The following is a 6,890-nucleotide window of genomic DNA, read 5'->3' on the forward strand; positions in this document are numbered from 1 at the left end:
GCCAACATTGCTTTTCATAGAAGAAGAATGAAGTCTCCATCAAAGGCGTGGCACGCCAGTATTACCTTCTAGAAAAGAAGGATGAAGTATTTACTATGGGCGTGGCATGCCAGACATGGGCGCGCAACGCCAGTTCAAGATTCTAGAGAGAAAGAGGGGAGGAAAGACTGTTGGGCGTGCCGCTTAAGCTCGAAGGTGTGGCACGCCAGGCTAGCTGAGCAAAGGAGGAATGCCACTTGGAAGCCAGGCGTGGCGCGCCAAGCCACTGAGGAGCTAGGCATGGCACGCCACTCAAATGCCAGGCACGTGGTTCATTTCTATTAGTTTTTCCTTTTCTTTTCAGTTGTAATTTTTTTCTCTTTTGTATTTTTTAATTCTAGTGATAGGAGTAGTATATATACCCCTAAGGTTATTGAAAAAGGAGGATTGGCAAGTTAGTTTTGGGGTTAATTGGTTAAGTTTTAGTTTTTACTTTACTTCATCTCTTCCATCTCTTGTACTTTTCTCTAAGCTATAAGTAGTTAAACTCCCTCTCATTGGGAGAGGGAGCTCTGTTGTACTTGATGGATTAATGGTAGTGAATTTCTTCTTTTCTTCATCTTCTCTTTGATTTGCTAGAAGGAATTTTGTTCTTCATGCTTAGTGTTCAATCATATTGGGAAAGAGGTTGAATGCAAAATGGGTTTCATAGGAACCTTGGAAAAGGAAACATGAAACCATGCTTGAAATCTCTTCTCGCACTTGAGTAGATCTGGGTTTTAGGATTGGATATGGTGACATGAAATTCACCCACTATTTGGATCTATGAGGATGTGTGGTATAATCAGAGAGCAAGCATATGTCTCTTCATGAGCAATTAGACTAAGGAATTGGCTGATTATCAAGATTTGAGAGATTGAATCACCAAGAGATTGAGGTTCAATCAATCATGATTGCCAAAAGGTCAATGAGTTGCATGATTGAAGAAGAGATGATCTAGATCTAATCCAAAGAGAGCAACATCTCCTAATCGCAACGAATTTCCCCTATTCTTATCTTCCCTATTCTTTATAGCTTTTCTTTAATTTCTGTCATTACCCATTCCCCATTTACTATTCAGTCATTTATGTTCCAGCACTTTACATTCTTGCCATTTACTTTTCTACACTTTATTGCTTTTCTTTACCTCTAAGTCATTTACATTTCTGCTAATTTAGAATTCTGCTCTCAACAATCTCTATTGATTAGCTTAACTAATTCACCCATTAATGAAAGTTGCTCAATCTACAAATCTCTGTGGGATTTGACCCTACTCATAGTGGATTATTAGTTGACGATATTTTGGTGCGCTTGCCAAAGAACGGATTCATTATATAGTGAGTGAATTCTGGTCATCAATAGTTCATACAGACCATCATAGAAGATACCCAAGATAGACCATTCTGAGAGCATGTCAGGAGGGCATCTCCTGATTAGTTGCTTGTATCTTTTCCAAGCTTCATAGAGGGATTCACCCTCTTTTTGTCTAAAAGATTGAACTTCCACCCTGATCTTACTCATCTTTTGAGGTGGAAAGAACTTGGCCAAGAAAGCATTGACCAACTTTTCCAAAGAGTCTAGGCTTTCCTTTGGTTGAGAATCCAACCATATCCTAGCTCTGTCTCTAACAGCAAAAGGGAAAAGCATAAGCTTATAAACCTCAGGATCCATTCTATTGGTCTTAACAGTATCACAAATTTACAAGAATTCAGGTAGGAACTGATGTGGATCTTCTGTGGAAGTCCATAGAACTTACAATTCTATTGCATTAGAGAGACTAACTGAGGCTTAAGCTCAAATTTGTTTGCTCTAATGGCAGGTATGGAGATACTTCTCCCATAGAAGTCAGAAGTTGGTGCAGTGAAGTCACCAAGAAGTTTCCTTGCTTCTTCTCCTTCATTGTTCTGTTCGGCTGCCATATCTATGTTTTCAACTTCTTGTTTGAATAGTTCTGTGAGGTTTCCTTCGGAGTGTTGTGCTTTAGCTTCTTGCAAATGCTTCCTTAGGGTCCTCTCAGGTTTAGGATCAAGATCAAAGAGAGGTTCTTTATCTCTGTTCCTGCTCATAAACAAGAAAAGAAAGCAAAGAAAGAAAGAAAGGAAGCTTCTATGCCTGAGTATAGAGGACTTCCAGTGAGGTGTGAAGAATAAAAGAAGAATGATGATAGAAGAAGAGAGAAAGAATTCGAATAAAAGGGTGTAAAGAATTCGAAAATTACAAAGTAAGAGGAAAAAATAGAATTAAAATACTTTTATTTTTATTTTATTTATCAATTAAATTCAAAAATAAAAGCTAATTAACTAAAAAGATTTGAAAATTAAATGATGAATTTCGAAAAAGAAGAGAGAGAAAGAGATAAGAAGTTTTCAAAAATAGAAGAGAGAGGAATTAGTTAGGATATTTTGAAAAAGAAGAGAGGGAAAACAAGTAACTAATTAAGAAAGATTTGAAAATAAGATAAAATGATAAGACTTGAAATTTGATTTTTGAAAAAGATTTGATTTTGAAATTTGAAATTTGGAAATTAAAATTTAAAATTTGAAATTCGAATTTTGAAAACTTGAATTTTAAAATTTGAATTTTGAATTTTGAATTTTGAAAATTTAAATTGAATCAAGATAAGATAAAAATTTGAATTTTAAATTTAAATTTTGAATCTAAGATAAGATAAGACAAAATTTTGAATTTAAAGAAAAAGATAAGATAAAGGTTTGAAAAAGTTTTGAAGTTTAAAATTTTAAGGGTTAAGTACTGAAACCGTCCCTAAGGTTCGGGATGAAAATCAAAATCGTCCCCGACCTTTTTTTGTTATTAAAATCATCCCCAACGTTATAAAACGTTATAAAATCGTCCTTTTGTCCATAAATAAAATTTTTCGAACAATTTTTCCCTTAAACAAAAATTAAAAAGTCTCTCCACCTTCACCACTACCCTCTGCATTATCATCACCATCACCATCACCATCTACATCACCATCGCTGCACCATCACAAATCAACAAAAATCCATCGCTACACCATCACCACCAACAATCCAGCAACACCAACAGCAACAATCAAAAACAAATCAACACCAACAATCCAGCAACACCAACAGCAACAATCAAAAACAAATCAACAAAAATCCATCGCTACACCATCACCACCAACAATCCAGCAACACCAATAACAATCAAAAACAAATCAACAAAAATTTTAAATTAAACAATTCAGCAATCATCAACTATAATTTCAGATCCAAAATTGACAACAACATAAATTAAAAAATTTAAAAAAGAAGAACTCATATGTTCTTCAGAAAAAAAAAAAACACGAGAGAAAGAGAACAACGCAAAATTTGGAACAAGAACTCAAAATTGCAGTAACAATTAAAACTCAGAAATTTCACTAAAAATTCAGAAATTCTACAACAAAAATCCAGTTTAAAGAATAAGAATAAGAAGAAGAAGAAGAAGAACGGCGGTGCGACGGGGCGGCGGTGCGACGGGGCGGCGGTGCGGCTTCCCTTCCCTCCTCCTCCCCCCAGCCCCCCTCAGCGGCGGCCCTGGCGGTGGTGACGCTCCCCTCGGTGGCTCACTCCCTCTCTCGCGCTGTCTCTCTTCTCGGCTCAACTCTGATTCGCGACGGCACTCTCTCTCCCTCTTCCCTTTGATGGCGACGATGACAAGCAAGGCATCTGGGCACGGCGGCGGCGGCGCTGGACACGACCTCCCTCTCTTCCCTTCTCAGCTCTCCGTCAGTCACTCTCTCCCTCAAGCCCTATCACCGTTTCGTTCTTTCTTTCTTTTTGTTTCCTGAAGCCGTTTTTCTCTTTTCTTTCTTTTTAATTTATTTTATTTTATAATTTTTTTAATGAGGGGTAGTTTGGTAATAAAAAAATAAAATTGGTAAAAAGGATGATTTTATAACGTTTTGTAACGTTGATGATGATTTTAATAACAAAAAAAGGTCGGGGACGATTTTGATTTTCGCCCCTTACCTTAGGGACGATTTCAGTACTTAACCCAAATTTTAAAAGAAAGATAAGATAGGAAACAATCAAATTAAAAGAGAAGATTTGAAAAGATTTTAAAAAGATAAGATTTGAGATTTGAAATTTGAGATTAAGATAAGATAAGATAAGGAAAGATATTTTTTTATTTTTTTTATTTAATGAAGAAAGAGAAAAACAACCAACAGACACCAAACATAAAAATAAAGAACACACAAAGGACATGATGCCAAGGCATCTTAGGCTAGTTTCACTAGCCTTTTTCATTTGTTTTTATTAGGTTTTATGCACTTTCTTGAGCAATAAGTCAGTTTTTGGATGGAAGTTCCAATCATACCTTGATTCATTCAAACATGGTTAAATTGATGTATTTTCATAAGACTTATGCTATATTTACTTGTTTGTTATGAATGATGCAAATTCTTGTGAATCTAGCAAAGCTTTGATGCATATGTTGGTTGATGATAGGTGAAGAGAAGCAAGGAAGAAGTATGGAAAGGAGAAGAGGAAGTAACATTGGTGGCCAAAGTTGGCTCACCAAAGTTGCTAGGCAACGTTCTAAAAAGAGTGAAATGCAATATTGGTGGCCAAAGTTGGCTCACCAACGTTGCTGGCAACGTTCTGCAGTTTTTGGTGCCAACGTTGGAGGGAACGTTGGTGCAACATTCCCTCCAACGCCTGGGATAAAAATTTCAAATTTGGAGTTGGAAAATTTTCAATGATGCGTATGCGTCGATGACGCGTACACGTGAACATGCATTTTTACCAATCTCACGAACGCGTGAGGGACGCATACGCGCCAAATGCTTTTTTGACGCGTACGTGTGGCAAAGAGAGAGTTGGTGTGCAAACGTTGGGTAAAACGTTGCCACCAATGATTTCGAGGGCTTTGAAGAGAATTTCTAGGAAAACTGGTGATCGACGCGCACGCGTGAAATGGCAAAATCAACCATTCACGCGTACGCGTGGGCTACGCGTATGCGTGACCAGGTGAACGTTCGTGCACCAACGTTGAGTCAAATGTTCCTTGGAACGCCCAGAATTTATTTTTCAAGTAACATTTGATCCAATGTTTGCCCATAAACGTTGATCACCAATGTTAATACCAACAACAATACAATTGAGCACCATGCAGAATGAAAAACGTTAGTTTGCCAACATCCCTCCTCAACGTCATTGAGAGCCACTTTATCTTGCTTCAACAAAGGCCAAGGCCCACATCCATGACTTGAGGACCAAATGAAGAAACTGTATAATTAGTAGAGAGTTTGAGTTAGAAAGGAGATTGGGATATGGGGATCCAGAATTAGAAACACTCTGTATTTAATTTTCTCTGCAATTCAGTTTGCTTGAATGCACTTTTCATTTTCAATTTCCATTCCCGGAGCTATGAACAACTAAACCCCTCTTCATTGGGTTAGGGAGCTCTGTTGTAATTCAATGGATCAATAATAGTTTTTATTCTTCTTCTTCTTTCTTTTCTCTTGATCTGCTGGAAAGCTTTCGATCTTCATCCAATTGAACAATTGTCTTGGAAGAGAAATAATTTATACTTGGATTTCCTCTGAACCTTGGAAGAGGAATGAGGAAATCATGTTAGAAATGCTTTCTCATGTTGGACTGGGTTGGGGGTTGGATGGATACGGTGACATGTAATCCTACCAATACTTTGATCTAGAAAAGCATGTGGTATAATCAGTGATCGTAGTTCATCTCTTACCATGAACAACTAGATCAAGGAATCGGGCAATTGTTCAAGCTTAGAGAGATTGGATTGCCAATGAATTGGGATCCAATCACCTAAGATTGCCAAGAGATCAATGAATGCATTGATTGAGGAAGAGATGAGAATGAACTTGATCTGGAGAATGCAACATCTCCTGAGCCCAATGAGCTTTCCCACTTCTGATCTTACCCATTCTCTTTAATTCTGCTATTTACATTTATGCTCAATCATTCCCAATCCCATTTAAGTTTTTGCAATTTAATTTCTTGCAATTTAAGTTTCTGCAATTTAGTTTCCTCTAATTTACTTTCTGTTATTTACATTCTGCAATTTTACATTCCTGTTATTTCCTTTTTTCCGCCAATTAAATTTTTGAAATTCCCAATCCAAATTTCGCTCAGTTCAACTAGAACACTCTTCTAATTAAATTTGCTCAACCAATCAATCCCTGTGGGATTCGACCTCACTCTGTTGTGAGTTTTTACTTGACGACAATTCGGTATAATTGCCGAGGAAAGTTTGTTGAGAGACAAGTTTTCATGCATCAGGACACCAAACTTAAGGATTGACACTAGACTCAAACAAAAGACACTATTTTTGAGAATTTTTTTTTGAAAAAGAACCAAGAAAGTTTGAATCTTTTACAAAAAACAAGAACAAAATACTCAAACAAAATAGTAAAAAGAACCTAATCTAAGCAACAAGATAATCCAGTAGTTTGTCAAATCCGAACGATCCCCGGCAACGACGCCAAAAACATGGTGCACGAAATAAGAACTCGCACAACTGAACCAGCAAGTGCACTGGGTCGTCAAAGTAATAACTGAGGTGAGTCAGGGTCGATCCCACAGAGATTGTTGGCTTGAATCAAGCTATGGACACCTTGTAGATCTTAGTCAAGCGATTAGAAAAGAGTTATGTTGTGAAAAATGCATAAAGACTAAAAAACGATAAATTTACTCAGTAGTTTTGAACCTAATGATAAGAAGATGGTTGAGGCTTTGGAGATGCTTCATTCTTCTTGATCAACTGATGAGCGGATATTTTATACCCTTTTTAGCACTATTTCTATATAGTTTTTAGTATGTTTTAGTTAGTTTTTATTATATTTTTATTAGTTTTTTATTCAAATATCACATTTCTGGACTTTACTATGA

The 6,890-nt window shown here is 36.8% G+C and overlaps 1 non-coding gene across 1 annotated transcript; it reads left to right on the forward strand.

Annotated features, from left to right (window-relative positions):
• Positions 1-1,429: 1,429 nt before the first annotated feature.
• LOC148555531 (small nucleolar RNA R71) lies at positions 1,430-1,533 on the forward strand. The gene has a single exon (XR_015887959.1). It is a non-coding gene; the product is annotated as a small nucleolar RNA R71 (small nucleolar RNA).
• Positions 1,534-6,890: the final 5,357 nt, after the last annotated feature.

The sequence above is a fragment of the Arachis ipaensis genome, chromosome B6 (genome assembly GCF_059453495.1).
Source record: "Arachis ipaensis isolate K30076 ecotype BB chromosome B6, ASM5945349v1, whole genome shotgun sequence".
In the NCBI taxonomy this organism is placed as follows: domain Eukaryota; kingdom Viridiplantae; phylum Streptophyta; class Magnoliopsida; order Fabales; family Fabaceae; genus Arachis; species Arachis ipaensis.